This window comes from Protopterus annectens, chromosome 5.part1, assembly GCF_019279795.1.
Source record: "Protopterus annectens isolate FY-2018-M chromosome 5.part1, PAN1.0, whole genome shotgun sequence".
Lineage (NCBI taxonomy): Eukaryota > Metazoa > Chordata > Ceratodontiformes > Protopteridae > Protopterus > Protopterus annectens.
Genome location: NC_056736.1, coordinates 575730021 through 575749970, shown reverse-complemented (window position 1 = coordinate 575749970; position 19950 = coordinate 575730021). Strand labels below are relative to the sequence as shown.

At 45.2% G+C, this 19950-nt stretch overlaps 1 protein-coding gene across 2 annotated transcripts in view; it reads left to right on the top strand.

Annotated features, from left to right (window-relative positions):
- The window catches only part of ZMYM2 (zinc finger MYM-type containing 2), a 2217537-nt gene that overhangs the window by 703458 nt on the left and 1494129 nt on the right, over positions 1 to 19950 (top strand). The gene's annotated exons all lie outside the window — the stretch shown is intronic.

The following is a 19950-nucleotide window of genomic DNA, read 5'->3' as shown; positions in this document are numbered from 1 at the left end:
ATCGCAAGTTCCCTCAGAGTGAACCTTCTCACACAGTGCAAGGGATCCCTAATCCATCCCCACTTGGAATCTCTGAACCTAACTCTCTGGGTGATAGAATGTTGATCCCTTAGACACACTTTTTTAGACTGAGGACATACTGAGAGTCCTGCAGGAGGCCAGGAAACCTAATACTAGGAGATCTCATTTGTCTAAATGGCAAAGATTCTCCATGTGGTGTCTACTAAGAGAGCTGGACCCGTGTCAAGGTGAGGTCCATTTAGTGCTGTCCTATTTGTGTGAACTCTTGCAAGCAGGGTTGGCATATTCCTCTCTTAAACAAAACGGTAAGAAACGTCTGTGTGGAAGATTTTCAGTCCATATATCTCTAGTTAATCACTGTATATTAATCAGATGAGACAAAAGTAGTAGAAGTAGTGAACTTAACTCGTCTTAAGTCAAAAAAAAAAAAAACAATAATAAAATATATAATTGTACAGAATTACTAAGCATTTGAAAGTAATCCAAGCAAGGCAGGCATTCTGTTTTCAGTCGAAAATCTTTTATTAAGTACACAGAGACTCTTCCTTTCCCATTTGGTCCAGCAGATGACCCACACTTCTGTCATCTTGACATTTGTGGTATAAAGGGTAGTTGCCCAGTGCCATCTGTAGTTATTACATGCCGCAGAAGCTTTGGATATATTTCTCGTTGTCTGCATGGTATTGGTCATGTAACCTTGAAGCCAGAGTTTCAGATAAGTACCCTTTTGGGGATTTTTTCTTTTTCTGAGTATTGAGACTATTGGTGTCAGATATAATTAACAATTACCTTAAGTGTGGGAAACAAATTCTGCACGTAGACTTTTTCATTTTTGTCTTTTCAGGCTGAGTCCAGAGTATGACCTGCCCATTCGTACCCAGTGTGCATACTTTAACTCCAGAACCGTAAAATGTACGGCTGAATTTTAAGAGTTTTCTGAAGCAAGGATCTCGTGATTGACCTTAGGTGTAAGATGGCATCCACCTGTTCCTCATCAAACCATGTTGCGAAAAAGCAGCAGCATTTGTCTAGGCCCAAAATTGTTGGTAGCAGTGAGGTGCTGTCACACTATGTCTGATAACTAGTACAGTTTTAGGCCTTAGGTGTGATGCCTCTGGAAGTCCCATGCCATCGGCCTTCACAACATTGTCACAAGCTGAAACTGCCTTGTTATTTTTGGTCTGGACCTGCTTCACAGACACCAGCATCTGATTCATAACTGATAGATCTGAAGTTGCTGTTTTTCATTTGATCTTCAGTCTGTGGGTTGGGATCTGACATTGGATCCAACTCTGCAGTATACTATAGCTCTAGCTCTAGGATACAAAAATCTGAGCTCCTCCCCTACCCATAATGCCCTGCTCTCCCCTCGTCCCTCAGATCTTGTTTTCTGTGTTTTCGTCAGCATCTGGATTGCAATCGTCTGAGCTGCTTTAGGGTTTTAGTGAGCGTTTCTGAAGAAAATGTTCTTTTAATTTGTCGTACTATTGTAGTTGTTCTTATTACTCTACCCTCTTTTTCTACAATCTGTGTTGGTCCATTTATTTTCTTTTATGGTTCCTTCTGCTCCTAAATTTTCCTTCTACCAAAAAAAAAAGACCCTTTCCTAGGGTTTTTTTTTGTCTTTTTCCATTTCATTATGTCAGGAAAATCAGCTGGGTTTAAAAAAGTATGCTACATGTGGGCATAAGATATTTCTATCGGATGCCCACATTGAGTGTGTTGTATGCTTAAGGGCTTCTCATTTGGACTCCTCCTGTGCCATATGTGCTGGCTTCAACCAGCACATGTTTATTGATGGTGGAAAAAGCTCATTCTGAAGGGCCTTTTTACCCTCTTTTTCCTCCTCTGACTCCTTCCACTTCAGGGGCTCAGACTTCCACCAGGAAACACAAGGAGAAGAAGTGGTCCCTGGGCAGAGCTGTTTCCTTGGCCGGTGAACCTCCACGGAAAACTGCCAAGACTTTGGATCCTAAGGACTCTGATCCAAATGTCTATGAAGAGTCTGCTCAGCTCCAGTCTCCCAAGATTCTCTCTGGAGCTGATTGTCACCCTTATTACAATCTCCAGTTGTGTCTTCTGTCATGTCCTCTTGGAGCCTTTCAGAAGCTGAGGTTGACAGGATGCTGATGAGATTTCTCAAAGCACAAATTCAGCTGGGGGTTTGCCTACTCTGTCCTGTATTGGATCCGGTAGCTATTAGCCTTTTTTTGTTCCCATCTCTCCTTGTCCGATGTGATCCTCCGACTTTGGAGTTGTTGAGTCTAAGATTCCCGAGGGCCGAGAAGCCTGCGCCGACAGATACTGTTACCGTGACTGCAGTTGCCCAGAGTGTTTTTTTCCTGATTATCTTGGATTGGGATGACTAGAGGAGCTGTAGTGCAGGTGTCTGGTCCAAAGGTTTGATGTCAGATGCAAAGTTTTCGGAGCTGTCTATTCCTGTCAGAGCGTCAGTGTTCGATATCTCTGCTCCGAATCCCCTCTCAGATCTGGGAGTGGCAGGGACTTGAAGAGTTTCTCCGCTGACAGCTTTGTGTCCGGCAGGTGTTCCCTTGGTTCCCCGTTTGCCCTCAGAATTCAAGGTGAGGTGATGGAGAGTGTTCTCTCTCTCCCTAGAAGAGCCTCGACTCTCCCTTCTTCAGAGCTTGGTCCTCCCTCAGAAGAGTTTATCCAAAGTCATCCTTTCTGTCACCTCCCGGACAGCTTGCCCAGAAGAGCTTCCAGTTGGAATACCCAGAGGCTTCCAATACCACCCTGGAGCATCCCACCAAGGTGGTTTATCGTAAGCGTACATGTAAAAGGATTGTACCCCCCAAATCCCTCACAGAAGACACCGATTTGGATGAATAGGATGGGTCCATAAGATCCTCACCTAAGGATGCCTCCTTTGGAGATATCATGGAAGTCCTGCGCCAGAAGGGGTGGGTGGTCTGCCCAAAACCCTAACCATGACTAATCAGTGTTCCTGGAAGCCTTTAGGTCAGGCCCATCTACATCTTGTGTCCCCATCCCTGCAGACCCCTTTATTGACCTCTCTGGACACATTAGAACCAATTCCAAAACACCCAGACAAAATCTTTGGTGCCCCATTGGATAGACCCCATTGGACTAAGGGTGTCCCAGTCAATGCCATGGTGGTTGCAGCAGCCACCAAGGAGGAGCTGGCCCAGGATTGCTCCTCTGTCCACCCCCCCCCCCCAACAGTGTGTTCTAGGCAGTGAACAGGTTCGGTAAGCGGTTGTATGCTTCATTGACCTTTGCACTTCAAGTGGCAAACTATTCAGACTACATAGAGACCTGGTCAAGGAGCTCTCTAGTCCTACCCCAGGGTCCATGTCTAGAGGAACAGAAAACCTTTTTATTCCAGAATGGCCAGCCTTCTTTCTGTCATGAAAATGTCCTTGAGGCTAATCTCACATGCCACAGAAAGTGCCTCACTAGCAGCTGGTTCATGCATGGCTATTGGGTGCCACTCCTGTATGTGGCTTAGTGATTTCATGGAACCCTTTAAGGTGTCATTTACTAACACCCCTTTTGACCGATCATCATTGTTTGGTCCTACAGGTAGAGAGAGACTCTTCCAGAGTGAGAAGGGCAGGAAGATCTTGTCTGCCATTGGAATCAGTCTTGCCACCCCTCAATGGTCCTTTTCTAGGAACCAGTGTGGTGGTAAAAAGTTGTGGTTCCGGATATCCCACGGTTCTTTCAAGGAATCAGTGAGACTTTTTTCCCTCCAGAAGCAGAGGGGGAAATGGTGCAAACTGCAGATGCCACCCTCATGGCAGAGAGGGTCCAATGAATCAGGGGTCTCGATACTTTCTCAGACAGGCCCAATCAGCGATCCTGAAGGATTGCCCAGCTATTTGTCTCTGGAAGCAGTGGGGGGGGGGGGGCAAGAATAGACCACGACCACCAGAGTAATTCCGAAGCCTTTAATGCTGCTCCACATGGCATCATCATTTAATGTATGGTGAAAGCGCTTAGTGTGTGGAGTAGCATTAAAGGCTTCGGAATTACTCTGGTGCTCGTGGTCTATTCCTGGTTTTACTAGTTTAATATCCATTGGGTATTTTCGTTTTTTTGTCGAGCAGTAGGGGGGGACGTCTAACTCTATACCCAGCAGCCTGGAAGGCCATCACAACTGACAGTTGGCTGTTAAACATTATATCCAGAGGTTATGTCATACCCTTTTTCCAAAGTCCCAATCCAACAAAGTCTCTCCCCGATGTTCCACCGAGTCAGAGGGAGGCTGCGGCATTAGAAATTTCAAAGCTGCTCGCAAAGAAACATCCAGACTGCCCCTTAAGACCAGCTCAGATCAGGCATCTATTCCAGATTATTTTTAGTGCCCAAACAAACAGGGGACCTCAGACCCATTTCAAAGTTTTGAATGGTCACAATTCTGTCCATTCTGCTCTTCCTGCAGAAGGAAGACTGGATGTGCTCAGTAGACTTTCAGGGTACGTGCTATCACATCAAAATGAACAGGCACTCCAGAGGGTTTCTATGCTTCTGGTTTGAAACCAATGATTACCAGTTCAGAGTACTCCCCTTTGGTCTCACTACAGCCTCCAGGGTATTCCCCAAGTGCATGGTAGTAGTGGCAGCTCACCTGAGACTGCAAGGATTCCATATGTTCCTCTGTCTGGACGATTGGATTCTTACTGCTCCCACCAGGCATCGACTCCTCCAAGCCAGGGAGTACCTACTTCAATTAGCCTCAACCGTGGGCATCTCCATTAATTAAAAAAAATTGCATCTACAACGGAGCCTGTCTGGACACAACACACTGCTTAGTTCTCCCCCTGGACAGGGTCTCCACCCTCAAACTCCATGTCAAACAGATTCTAGACATTCCTATGCCTCCAGCTCGTCGTCTTCTAAGAGAGTTGGGCTCCATGGATGCCACCATAACTCTTGTTTCTACAACTTGTCTCCATATGAGAGTACTTCAATGGCAATTAGCAGTTTAGTGGTCCCTCCTGTGTTATCCTCTCAATCATCCAATCAGACTATCTTGAGTATGCAGGGTATCTCTTCTCTGGTGGCTTCAATCTCAGGTTCTAGAAAAACACCATCCCTTTGTTCTTCCTCCCCAAAGGACACTGTGACCACAGATGCTTCCCAGCTTGGGTAGATGGGGCTGTTTTCTAGGTCAGACAGTCCAAAACACCTGATGTTCTTCGTGTTTCACTGTTGCAGTCATTACATTTGGGTAATCTGCTGGCAGGTTGCTCTCAGTCAGCCTGAATTCCAAAGTCTTGGGTCCTGCGTCGGCTGCTGTCACCCCTTCCCTGACGTCAGGGGTATAAAAGAAGCAGCCAACGCCATTTTCTTCAGTCTTTCTTGCTGCGTGGTGCCCAAAGCAGAAGCCGTTCGCAAGTGCCGGTCGGCCGACTCCTGAGATTTTCGTGTTAGAGTTTCAGATCTGAAGTCTTCATTAAAAGCGAAGTACCCTGTTGGGGAAACTTTTTTTCTTGCTCCAGACTGATGTCGGAAAAAGTTAATAATTGCATTTCTTTTGGAAAGCAAATACCTCATAGGGACTTTCATTCTTACTGTATTCCTTGCCTAGGCCCTGACCACGACATCTCTAGTTGTCGATTTTGTGCTAGATTTAACCAACGCACTGTTAAGCATCGGTATGATTTTGCATTAAGCTATTTTGGACGCAGATTTAATTATAAAATGTCATCGGATAGCCATCCGACTACCGGACTTCACAAAAAATGCAAAGAAAAAGAAAGACAGGCAATCGAGGCCCAAAACCGACGACGAAGCATCTCCTAAGCCAGTCGCCGGTTCTCAGTGAGGCGCTTTCACAGCCCCTGACACCTGCTACCTTAAAGTCGCAGACCGCTACAGACTCCCACATGGAGTCGGCTAGGCCGCTGGAAACTCAAGGTATTGGAGCCTCTGTCATTATTCCCTCAGATGGGTCTGGAGCCGCTGAGCAGGCACCGGCTTCTGAGGGTGTATTCAGACCTAAGCTATTATACATTAACCTGACTTCAGCTTCAAAGGCAAAGACTAAAGCTCCTTTAAGGGCAAAGAAACAAACTCAACAGCCACATGGACAGGCCTCCATGCTCAAAAAACAGATACTCAAAATGGCCAAAGACTTGATTACCTTGATCAGGGGTTCCCATCCCCCCTCCCGATGAGGCCTAGGCAAGATGCAGACTATGAATCTTCAGATCAGGTTTCTAGTTCTTCTGATTCCTCTTCTGATCAGGAATATTCACTCCCTCCATATGAGAATTCTGATGCTGAAGAATCTATTCCTTCAGCTTCTCTTCCTGAGGACTATTCTTTTGGGGAAACCTTGCATACCATGAGGGAGCATTTGCACTGGGAGAGCCAAGATTTTTCAGAATCTAAAAGGAGGCTCAGGGACTTCCTTTACTACCTCAACACAGGCCTCTAGCTATTCCACCTGCGTTAGACATTGTAGATGTGTTTTCAGAGTCTAGTCTGACCCCTGACTCATTACCTCCAGCTCCTGTTAAGCCTGACAGATACTACAAGGTTCCTGATTTTCATAAATTCCTTTTCAAAAACCCTACTGCAGACCCAGAAAATATTTCACAGGGTCCCAAAGGGGTTAAGGCCTCCACTGCAAAAAAAACCCTGCCCCTTCTGACAGAGGTGCTAGGGCACTGGATAGATGGGGAAAAAAGGTTTACACTTCTGCTACCTTGGCTATAAGGGCCTTAAACTGCCAGTTTCATATGCTTAAATATCAGCAATATGTCATGACATTGCTTAAACAGAAAATGCTGGTAAATTCAGAATGTGCAGAAAATAAAGAAATGCAGGATTTATTGCATGCAGCTGAACAAGTTGGAAAGCATACTTTGCAATGTGGTTTTGATTCTCTGGAGGCCTCCTGCAGGGCCGCAGTTGCGGGTTCTGTCATCAGGAGGCATGCTTGGTTAAAGGAACAAAATCTGCCTGATCATGTCGTAGTTAAATTATTAGATGCACAGTTACAGCATGATACATTGTTTGGTGTTAAGGCAGAAGCGGTATTAAAGAAAATGGAGGACAAAGCTAAATCTATGCAAACTGTCAGAATTTTTTCAAGTACAGCCACCTAGGTGTAGCAGAAACTGGCTTACAAAGAATTGGTCCTTTCCAGTGTCAGACGGACTTCAAAGGGGCAGATCCAGATGCCCTAGAGGCAGATCCCAGGCACAAGGTTCATACAGGTCTAAGCAATGGGGTGCTTCTACCTCCAAAAGTGGAGAAGACAAATAGCAGCCTGCATTTAAAGTGGAACCTGTATGTTGAGAGACAGCCTTACAAGACTATCTGCAAATTTATAGAGCTGAGTATATTTTTCTGTATTGTTCTGTATTATAGAGCTAAATTGTTGCTTAGATATCTGTTGTCTTACTGCTCTGCAAATATACAGAGATCAGTATATATTTTTTTGGTTTTATAATTTGCACTCTGATTCCTCACATCTCTGTTGAAACTCCCCCCCCCCCTTCCCTGTTCTTGGTTGTAGTTTAAATTTGGTGGCTTTTGCAGTGCCCGCCCCACTGTAGATTTGATCTAGGACACTCAACCAGTCCCATCTCTTTACCGCATTATACCTAATAAACCCTTTCTGCGCTTGCTTTTAGTCCTTTTTTTAATTTAATTACATTTTTTCAAACTGTGTGTGGACTAATATTGCTACATACTCAAGTGTGCCAGCTTGCACTACATGTGAATTATTTCTACTACTGTTTTTGCAAAATTGTAAGCCTGTTTCCTACCTTTCCTGTAATTAGTGTTCCAGATACAGATTTGCTGTATCCAGGCCTGTTTGTAAGCTTCTGAGCCCCACAAGCCTTTCTGTGTTGGAGGGAAGCCTTCTAGCTCATCAGTGGGAGTGGTAAGCACTAGGTAACCTGTCTACCACATAAGGAGTGGTTCTGGCCCAGAATTTGTAGTTATTGGCCATTTGGGCGGACTGCCATCTCTTTCAACTTTCTGATTTGAAGGCCTGCATTTGCACTTGTTTCTGTCCTGTAACTCCTGGGCCCATCTCATTTGCTCACACAAAAAAAAAAAAAAATCTGCTTTTACTGTATTTGTGTTCCTTCCTACTTTATTTTGCTTTTGCATCATCTTAAAAGTACTCAATTGTATTTATTACTGCTTGGTGTAACTCATTCTAAGCCTTTTAGTTTAAACACTTGGGCTTCAGACCAGTTGTTTTACATTAAGAAGGTTTGTAGTCTGCACTGTAGTGGCAGAACAGGTAGCTTACATCCTTCTAAGTTGGGAACTGCTGATTGAGGGCTCAGTGTCTGTTATTGTAAAAGTGTATTAATTCTGGTTTAAGCACTTGGGCTTCAGGCCAGTTATTTTACATTAAAAGAGTTTGTGGTCTGCACTCTTGTGGGAGGAGAGGCTGGACTCTGCCCTTCTGAGCTGGGAATTTCTGGTTAAAGGCTTATAGTGCCTGCATATTTGAACTGCTTCTTACTGAAATTGGTACACCTTGTTTGCTGTAGCATAGACTAGATCAAGGCCTGCTGAATCTAGCTTTGTTTGTATAACTAGAGCAATAATCCAGGCATTCTTTAAAGTATTAAATTGTATTTATTACTGCTTGGTAGTAACTTGATTAAAGTGTAGCTATCATTCTAAGTCTTTTGGATTAAGCACTTGGGCTTCAGACCAGTTGTTTTACATTAGGAAGGTTTGTGGCCTGCACAGTGGTGACAGGACAGGTAGCTTACATCCTTCTAAGTTGGGAACTGCTGATTGAGGGCTCAGTGTCTGCTATTCTAAAAGTGTGTTAATTCTGGTTTAAGCACTTGGGCTTCAGGCCAGTTGTTTTACATTAGGAAGGTTTGTGGTCTGCACTGTAGTGGCAGGACAGGTAGCTTAAATCCTTCTAAGTTGGGAACTGCTGATTGAGGGCTCAGTGTCTGTTATTCTAAAAGTGTATTAATTCTGGTTTAAGCACTAGGGCTTCAGGCCAGTTATTTTACATTAAAAGGGTTCGTGGTCTGCACTCTTGTGGGAGGAGAGGCTGGACTCTGCCCTTCTGAGATGGGAATTTCTGGTTAAAGGCTTATAGTGCCTGCATATTTGAACTGTTTCTTACTGAAATTGGTACACCTTGTTTGCTGTAGCATAGACTAGATCCAGGCCTGCTGAATCTAGCTTTGTTTGTATGCTTGTTGTTTGTTTGCTTGTTATTTCCCTGAAACGCTAATTCCACCTAAAACGTGGCTTTTCATTGCTTCTGTGGATCCCTGTCTGCATTGCTTACTGTACTTATTTCCTTGTTTCACTTGAAAGAAAGTTACTGTTTGTCGTTTTTGCATTTAAGTTGCCTGTAACACATTGCATTTAAGTTACCTGGCACTTGCTCACTAAAGCAATTATATAAGTCAGCACTAAAAATTAAAAGCACTACACCCTCACAAACTCCCCTTGAGTACCTTGTTCCCCATTGGCCCTATTTTTCAATTATAAAGGAATTCCCAATACTATTCTAGCATGTCCAAAGGTCAGTTGTCAATCTCCTCTCCGGTCCAGCTGGTGAATCTGGGAATCTTGAGGCAATGTTACAACTGCCTCGTACACAGAGACAACTCTCGCCTCCTCCCAGCAAATTCCAACACATGTGAGAGATGCAACCATATAGCCATACTGGAGGCTAAGCTCTCTCAACTCAGTACTGGCAAAACCAGTCAGGAGGAGAAGGAAACCACACTCACTACAATTCCAGTCTCACATAGACCTACCACGACAGCAAACCAGACACATAAACACACAAAAATATACTCGGAGGCCCTAAATAAAAATCTGCCTAAGCAGCAGAGACCTCCAAAGCAGACACCCAAGCAACCGCTACCCCAAAACAAAACACGTGCAACACATAGCTCACAAAGCCAGTGTGCTGAACAGTCACAGCCCTTAAGGCTAAACAACACACCTGATACACTTGTAATAGGTGACTCTATCGTTAGGCACACTGACGTCCCGCTCACCAGGCTGAACAAGGAGAAGGTCACGGTGAGCTGCCTGTCGGGCGCTAGGATCCGCCACATAACACAAGCACTCGGGTCACTCCAGGGCAAATACAAATATGACTCAGTCATTGTCCATGCTGGTGTGAATGACCTGAGACGTACCTCCCTGGACTACATGAAAAGAGACATAGAGGAGCTCTCTGAGCATGTAGCCCAGGCCGATATGACCCTGACCTTGAGTAGCATCTTTCCCTCACCAAGAATGATGCCACAATATGAAGACAAGATGATCAATTTCAACAATTGGCTTAAGTATTAGTGTCATTCAAAGGGGATCCAATGCCTGTCAGCCTGGGATGACATGCTCGATAAGCCACGATGCTTTGCTAGGGACGGCTTGCACCTGTCACACCGGGCTTTCAGATATTGGCAAAGGCTCTTGCTTACCCCCCATAGTGCCTTTTTTAGGCAAGGCTCAAAAGACAAACCCACCTCCATAGGTATCACAAGGGAAAAGAAACTAAGAGTAATGCTACTCAACGCCAGAAGTCCAAACCTCAAGATGCACGCACTCGAAACTCTCCTTAGCATGGAGAACATCGATATCTGTGCAGTAATAGGAACCTGGTTCAAGGCTACCGAGAGCACCCCAGCACTACCAGGTTATACCTCATACCATGCTTTTCGGCCCCAAAACTTGGACCGAACCACAAAAGGAGGGGGAGTATCACTATTCGTCAAAGATACCCACACTTCCAGGTTGATGGCACAGCACGAAGCATCAGAGACTATCCATGTGCAACTAACAGTGGGTAAAACTGCCTTCCAGTTTATAGCCTGCTACAGACCACCCTCCCAAACCCAGGAACCCCACTCGGCCTTCCTGAGAACACTGGAAAATATGAAGGTCTCTCCAAGCACCATTATATTGGGCGACTTCAACTACCCAGACATAGACTGGGAGCATTACTCTACCTCCAACACCCTAGCCCAAAGGTTCCTAGAATTTATAAACTCAAATGCTATGGAACAACTTGTTACCACTCCAAGAGAGGAAAACGTAATGGACCTGATCATCACCAACACAGGGACTCTATGCTCCAGACCAGAAGTGTATCCCTCACTGGTAAGATCAGACCATAAACTAATCTCACTGGATATTCACATCCCGACTCCACCCCCTGCCCTGAAAACCACAGTGAAAAACTTCTCTAAAGCAAATTTCACACTCCTCAAAACCGAGGTGGAATCCTTCAAAGCCCCCGGGCCTGTGGAAAATACGGCCCAGACCGCAGAATCCTTTATAAACGCATTCTATGAACACCTTCAGGAATGCATGGATCATGCAATCCCAAATAAAACAGACCTAATCCTCCAAAGGCAGACGTCCTGTCTGGTTGACCCCAGCCATAAACAAACTATACAACAGAAGGAGGAAGTTACTACATGATTGAGCAAATTCCCAAAAAGGGAGGGCATGTCTGATCAGTATTACCAAAAAACTACGGGCACTCATAAAATCGTCTAAAGCCAGCTTCGAGAGAAAAATTGCACAGGACATTAAGGGTAATCACAAGGCTTTCTTTAGTTATGTTAGGAACCTGGGTGGGAATTCCCAGATATGCTCAGAATTAGTCCAGAATGACAAAAAATACACCAAACCCACAGACATTGCCAACATCCTAGCTGACAGGTTCAGCGCAAACTTCTCCCCCCCCCCCCCCGACACACACCAAAAGGGCAAATGTCTATCCCAGCAGAGTGCTGCCCCCCTGACATCTCAGATGCTCAGGTAAGAGCTGCCCTCTCCAAAGCAAAAAACATAGCATCAATGGGACCAGACGGTGTCCCGGGCTGAGTCCTACATGAACTCCAAGAAGAGCTAAACATAAAACTACATAAATCTCAGCCTTACTACAGGATATGTACCCAGAGAGTGGCGTACAGCAACAGTGGTCCGTCTCCACAAAGGTGATGCCTCAACGGATCCTGGAAACTATCACCCCATAAGCATGACTAGCTTGGTCTGCAAAGCTATGGAAAGGATCATCATGGACCTCATAAATAAAGATATTGGGGACCTACAGACACTGGATCCTACCCAGTTCGGCTTTAAGGGCAGATTCTGCCTCTTAAACCTGGTTGATTTCTTTGAAACAGTCACCAAGGCCATTGACGAGGGGAAGGTGGTCCACACAGCCTACCTGGATCTCGCAAAAGCCTTTGATACAATACCCCACTCGGGCATTATAGATAAGCTCACCAGCTTAAATATAAACTCCTATGTCACTAGATGGGTTGCAAACTGGCTCAAGGACAGAACCCACATGGTTAGAATTGCTGGAGCCATGTCATACTCCAAACCAGTTACAAGTGGCGTCCCACAAGGCTCAGTCCTGGGACCTCTCTTGTTCGGTATATATTTCTCGGAGGTACAGGCCAACACAGAAGGACTGCGGCTGACCAAGTTCGCAAGATGACTGCAAACTGGGCGCCATAATCGACTCTCCAGCCGACACAAGCATCCTCCAAAAGGGCCTCATAGAAACAGACAACTGGTGCCAGAGCCATGGCCTCAAGCTAAACGCCAAAAAGTGTATAGTCATCCCCTTTGGCAAAAACAAAGTGCCCACAAATTACCACATAGGTGGTAATCCATTAAGTACAGAAGAAGTAATTAGGGACCTGGGGACCCAAGTTGATAGCAATCTCTCATTTGACAACCACGTGGCCAAAGTGGTTAGAAAAACATTTTATATAGCCCACCTAATCATGAAGGGATTCACATCTAGATCGGGGAGGTCATCGTGCCTCTTTACTCATCCCTCATCAGGCCCATAATTGAGTACAATGCCCCTTTTGGGATGTACCTTACCAGACACCTGCAGCAACTGGAAAGACCCCAAAAGTACCTCACCAAGAGGATCAAAGGGCTCAAACAGATGCCATATGCTGCCCGGTTAAAGCAACTCCAGTTCTACTCAGTGGCATACCGCCTGCTCAGAGGCGATCTGTGCCTGACGTATAAAGCCATGTCCAACCCGGAATTAATGGACATGCTGCACCTCAGAAAATCCAAATCCCATCGAGCTACGCGCTGGAGGAGACTTGAACCTCAGCACTGAAATAAATAGGACATGCTGGAGGGAGAGATTCATAACCCAGAGGCTCCCTTCACTCTGGAATAAAATCCCAGTCCAGGTTAGGCAGAGTCCCTCATTGACTCTCTTCAAGAGGAATCTTGATGAGTGGATGGGAGATCGTAGGTTTACCCCGACTATCACTTCTGTGTCACTGTTAGACAGAGGCACAGTATACTAACCTCGAAAAATGGCATAGCAAAATGAATTTAAAATGGAGGGTGAAAGCTAAACACACTCTGGCTAGGCTTATAAATGCCCTAGGGCAGATAGCCTAGTATGAACCTATGAACAACCATACAGGAAACAGTCCCAGTGACTTCCCTCTACCTGCACCAAGCACTTATCTCCTGGCAACACCTTTAGGGGGAAAAATAGCACTTTTTTCTCAAAATTGGCACATTATAACCCAGGACAAATGGGTTCTAAATATAGTGTCACATGGCTACAAGTTTCGCTTCCATACCCTGCCAAAGGCAAATGGTTGGCCAGATCTACCAAATAAATCTATGGGCAGAGGCATAAAAACAAGTCTCATCGCTCATGGACATGAGGGCTATTCAACAAGTGCCACAGCAAGAGCAGGGACAAGGATTTTACTCACGACTGTTCTTGGTACCTAGAAAGGACAAAACATGGAGACCAATACTGGACCTATCTATTCTAAACACTTTCCTGGATATATCAAAATTCAAGATGTTGACCTTGCAGCAGCTTCTGCCCATGCTGGGCAAAAAGGCTTGGCTCGTTACTTTAGACCTAAAAGAGGCATACCTGCATGTCCCAGTCAGGCAGTCATGCAGAAGATACGTCAGATTCAAGGCTGGCTCAATGCATTACCAATTCTCTGCACTGCCCTTTTGCTTATCTACTGCGCCCAGCTCTTTACAAAGTGCCTGGCACCAGTAATTGCTTTCTGCAGACAAAGAGGAATACAAATATATCCTTACTTGGACAACTGCCTCATTCAAGCAGAGAACAAGGACATTCTACTACAGGATCTGGCGTTTGTGAAAAGACTTTTAACATGGTTAAGGGTACACAGTCAGTGAAAAGAAATCAAAACTAGTACCCTCTCAAGAGAATGATATTCCTGGGTGAAAGCTTAAATACAACTGCCCAGATGGCTTATCTCACGCCAGACAAACAAAGGCAACCGACTACCTATTTCAAAGGATTGGCAACAAAAGCCCAGTTATCTGCAAGAAAAATTTTGCAGGCTTTGGGCTTCATGGCATCCTGCATTCTACTAATTCCATATGCAAGACTGCATTTGAGGAAACTTCAGTGGTACCTAAAAAGTTTCTGGACGCAACATTTTCACAGCCTGGAAACAGTGATTACTCTCATTCCCTACCTGCAACAGGAGTTTTAATGGTGGACAAAGGCTTGTCACCAAAACAAGGGGCAGCCATTCTCATTATCCCCAGCCAGGCAGAACCTAACAACGGATACATCATATTATGCCTGGGGGGCCCACATGGCAGGAAGATGCATTCAGAGCACATGGTCTTCAAACCAAATTCATCTATATATCAATCAGAAAGAGATGCTAGCTGTTCAAAATGCCCTGACAGCCTTCAAGGACCTACTTCATCTGGGACAATTACTGATAGACAGACAGCACTACGGTTATGTGGTATATAAACAACAGGGGGGGGGGACACATTCTTACCCCCTTTGCAGACTAGCCATGACTTTGTGAAACACATCATTGATTTATCAAGTACATTTGCAGGCACAATTTCTGGCAGATGAACTAAGAAGAAACCTCATGGATCCCCACGAGTGGCAGCTGGATCCACACGTCTTCAGCAGAATAACAAGGAGATGGGGATGCCCAGACATAGATCTGTTTGCCTCCCCTCACAACTACCAACTAAAAAGATTCTGCACAAGGACTTCTCACAGACTAGCATGGAAAGTGGATGTCCTATCTTTCAGCTGGAAAAACCTATCGGTATGTATGCCTTTCCTCCACTGCCTCTCCTCCTCAAGGTACTTGTAGAGGTCAGACAGGAGAAGCCAAAGATGATACTGATTGCCCCAGACTGGCCCCACCAGTACTGGTATCCAGTCCTAAGGAGCTTGTCTCAATGCCCAGCTTGGACCTTGCCTCTAATACCTCAGCTACTGTCCCAGCAAAACAATCAGATCCTGCACAGCCACCTCAGGACTTTAAACCTGGCAGCATGGCGGATAATGTAGCCATACAAAACACACCTCTCAGTAAAGCTGTGATGGATGCCATTTTGGAAGCAAGAAGGCCTAGTACTAGAAAATCTTATGCTGGGAAATGGAAGAGATTCTGTGCTTAGAACCAGGCACAAGGAACTGATACAGCTCTGCCAAATATTCCTCAGATTTTGCAATACTTAACTGAAATGCTGGATAAAGGCTTATCTTTTTCATCAATTAAAATTCATGCCTTTGCCATTTTGGCTCATTACAATACAGAACCACCAGTCTTTTCTCATCCTTTATTAAAGCAGTACCTCAGAGGAGCTAAAAATTTAAGGCCTCCAAGGAGATCACCAATACCTGCATGGGACCTCAACTATGTCTTGGAAAAACTCACCCTGCCTCCTTTTGAGCCAGCTGCAGCTGCTGATATAAAGTTTTTTTTATCTTGGAAAACAGCTCTGCTCTTAGCAATAACTTCTGCAAGACGAGTTTCAGAGCTACAGGCACTAATGGTTGTGGAACCTTTTATCATTTTTCATCCAGACAGGGTCTCTCAAGACAAACCCAACATTTATGCCTAAGGTGGTGTCCAGTGTGGCTCTTAACCAAACTATTCATCTGCCAACTTTTTATCCACAGAACAAGGGGGAGAGAATTCTGCATTATTTGGACGTACACAGACAGCTTAGATTCTACTTGGACAGAACCAAGGTTTTCAGGAAGACCGAGCAATTACTAGTGGCATATGCTGCAGGATCACAAGGAAAGGCCATCTCAAAGCAGACTATTTCAAAGTGGATAGGCCACTGTATTTGTTTCTGCTATTTACGCCATGACAAGCCAGTGCTTAAGGGCATTACGCCACATTCTACCAGAGCTGCAGCCACTTCAGCATCCTTTCTCAGGGGAGTACCAATCAAAGACATTTTAGATGCTGCTACTTGGAGTTCAATGCACACCTTCACAAAGCACCATCATTTGCCACTCTACTCTAAATCCAGGGCAGGCTTTGCCACTGCAGTTCTGCAGGGCCTCATAGCCGCACCTAATGCTATTTACTCCAGCCTCCCAACCACAGCTTTGAGATTTTACGCAAATGTAATGACTGCAACAGTGAAACACAAAGAACATAGTACAGTTGTGTACACTTACCATAAATGTAGATATTCAAGTGTATTCACTGTTGCAGTCCGGGTTACCCACCCGCCATCCCCCTTTTTACTGATGGAACTTATCTTTCCTTCTCTGATTTATTCAACCTATGTGGTGTATTTGCTTGTAGATGAAGGTAAAGTTTATATTGGTGCATGTGTGTGTGTATGTGTATATATATATATATATATATATATATATATATATATTGGCTACCCTTTTTAGGGGGCAGCTGACATCTGGGGCAAGAAAAACTGAAGAAAATGGTGTTGGCTGCTTCTTTTATACCCCTGACCTGATGTCACGGAAGGGGTGACAGCAGCTAACGCAGGACCCAAGACTTTGGAATTGAGGCCGACTGAGGGCAACCTGCCAGCAGATTGCCCAAATGTAATGACTGCAACAGTGAATGCACTCGAACATCTACATTTTGTGGTAAGTGTACACAACTGTACTGTCCCTATTAAAGACCAGTTTGCATTTAAATGTCTTGGAGATGAGAATGGTGCTCCTAGCCATTGCAAACCCTTCAGACCTCTCTTCACTCCGGTTCTATTGCAGTTCAGACTGACATTGTGTCTGTTTGGTACATCAGCAAGCAGGGAGGAACTAAGGCTTACCCCTTACGTCTAGAGGCCATGAAGCTGTGGAAATGGTCGATTCCCTCCAACTGCTTTCTAGTGGCAACTCACAGCCCGGGGAAGTTGAACGTTCTAGTGGAAAGGCTCAGCAGGGCTATTCTGATGCATCACAAGTGGTCTCTAAACCCTTCACTGGTAAACATGATCTTTCAGAAATGGGGTCAACTTTGCTGCAATCTCTGCGTGTCTCCATCCAACACCAAATACGGCAATTTTTTTGCCCTGATCCATCCATATATCCATGCTTGCCGCCCCCCCCCCCCAGTCTGCTTTATGCCTGTCCTTCTCTTTGTCTCATTTCCACATTTCTCCAGAAAGGTCAGAGATTGAAGAGCAAAGTAATCCTGATTGCTTCTTTTTGGCCTCGACAAGTTTGGTTTCCCTTCCTTTGGTCTCGCATAGTCTGTCCACCATGGACTTTGGATCCCATTCTGGACCTTCTATCCTATCCAATCCTTTGGGGTGTTCTCACCCAGATCTGTCCAGCCTGAAATTAACCGCTTGGTTGCTCCAGTTGCATTGATGGCTAGAAATCCCAGGCGCTCTTTCCCAGTCAAAAATTTTAGTTGCAGTGCATAAAGCTTCCACCAGGAAAAAGTAGAACAGCAGGTGGAAGAAGTTTTCTATTTGGGGGCAGCAAAATGACCTGGATCCTTTTACAGATTTCGTAATAGAGCTAGTTTTTCTATGGTTAGAGTACAGTTGGCATAGGTTCATAGGTTCATACTAGGCTATCTGCCCTAGGGCATTTATAAGCCTAGCCAGAGTGTGTGTGGCTTTCACCACCCCTTAGGATGAAAATACTATACCCATTAGTTTGCTGTGCCTCTGTCCAGCAGTGACACAGAGATGATTCCTGGGGTAAACCTACGATCTCCCATCCACTCGTCAAGATTTCTCTTGAACAGAGTCAGTGAGGGGCTCTGCCTCACATGGACTGGGATTCTGTTCCATAGTGTAGGGAGTCTCTGGGTGATGAATCTGTCCCTCCAGCATGTCCTATTTATATCCGTGTTGAGGTTTAAGTCTCTTGCTTTCGTGGCTCTGGTGGATTTGGATTTTTTGAGGTGGAGCATGTCCATTAATTCCAGGTTGGACATGGCCTTGTATGTCAGGCACAGATCACCTCTGAGCAGACGGTATGCGACTGAATAGAGCTGGAGTTTCTTCAGTCGGGCAGCGTATGACATATGTTTGAGCCCCTTTATCCTTTTGGTGAGGAATTTTTGGGGTATTTCCAACTGCTGCAGGTGTCGGGTAAGGTACATTCCGAATGGGGCGTTGTACTCAATCATTGGTCTGATAAGTGAAGAGTACAGGGGTACAATGACCTCTCCTGATCTGGATGTGAATCCCTTCATGATCAGGTGGGCAATGTAGAAGGTCTTCCTAACCACTTTGGCAATGTGAGTGTCAAAAGAGAGGTTACTGTCAACTTGGGTCCCCAGGTCCCTGATACCTTCTTCCGTGTAATGGATTACCACCTATGTGGTAATTAGGGGTTACCTTGTTTTTCCCAAAGGGTATGACTATACATTTTTTGGCATTTAGCTTAAGGCCATGGCTCTGGCACCAGTTATCTATTTCTATGAGACCTCTCTGGAGGATGTCTGTGTCTGATGGAGTGTCAGTTATGGTGCAGTTTGCCTGCACTTCAGAAAAATAAATGCAGAACAAGAGGGGGCCCAGGACTGAGCCCTGTGGGACACCGCTCGTGACCGGCTTAGAGTCTGACATGGCACCAGCAACTCTAACCCTGTGTGTTCTGTCCTTGAGCCAGTTTGCAACCCATCTTGTGACATATGGGTTTACATCTAAGCTGGTGAGCTTTTCTATGATGCCCGAGTGGGGTATTGTGTCGAACGCTTTTGCTAGGTCAAGGTAGGCTGTGTGAACTGCCTTACCCTCATCAATGGCCTTAGTGACTGTTTCGAAAAAGTCGACCAAGTTCAAGAGGCAGGATCTGCCCTTGACAAAGCCAAATTGGGTAGGATCCAGTGTCTGTAGGTCCCCACTGTCTTTATTTATGAGTTCCATTATGATCCTCTCCATAGCTTTGCAGACAAGGCTCGTCAAGCTTATGGGGCGGTAATTTCCAGGGTCCGTAGAAGCACCGCCTTTGTGGAGTGGGACCACAGTTGCCGTACGTCATTCTTTGGGTACGTATCCTGTAGTAAGGCTAAGATTAAACAGCAGCCTTATGTGTGGGTTTAGTTCCTCATTGAGTTCGTGTAGCACACAGCCGGGGACACCGTCCGGTCCCATTGATGCTGTGTTTTTTGCTTTAGAGAGAGCAGCTCTCACCTGGGCATCTGAGATGTTTGGGAGGCTAGAATCTGGTGGGATAGATATTTCTCCTTTTGGGGGGGAGGGAGAAATTTGCACTGAACCTGTCTGCCAGTATGTTGGCAATGTCTGTGGGTTCAGTGATTTTTGTATCGTTTTGGACTAATTCTGAGCATATCTGGGAGTTTCCACCCAGGTTTCTAACATAGCTAAAGAAGGCCTTATGATTGTCTTTTCTGTCATTAGCGATTTTTCTCTAAAAGTTGGCCTTGGATGATTTTATGAGTGATCGTAGTTTTTTGCTAGTAGTGATCAGAGATGCCTTCCCTTTTAGGGATTTTGCTCTGTCATGTAGTAGCTTTCTCCTCTTGTAGAGTTTGTTTATGGCTGGGGTCCACCAGACCGGGCGCCTGCCTTTGGTGGAAAGGGTCTTGATTTTATCAGGGATTGCTTGATCCATACATTCCTGGAGGTGCTCGTAGAAGGCATTTGTAAGGGTTTCAGCAGCGTGGGTTGTGGTTTCCACTGGCTCGGCCTTGAAGG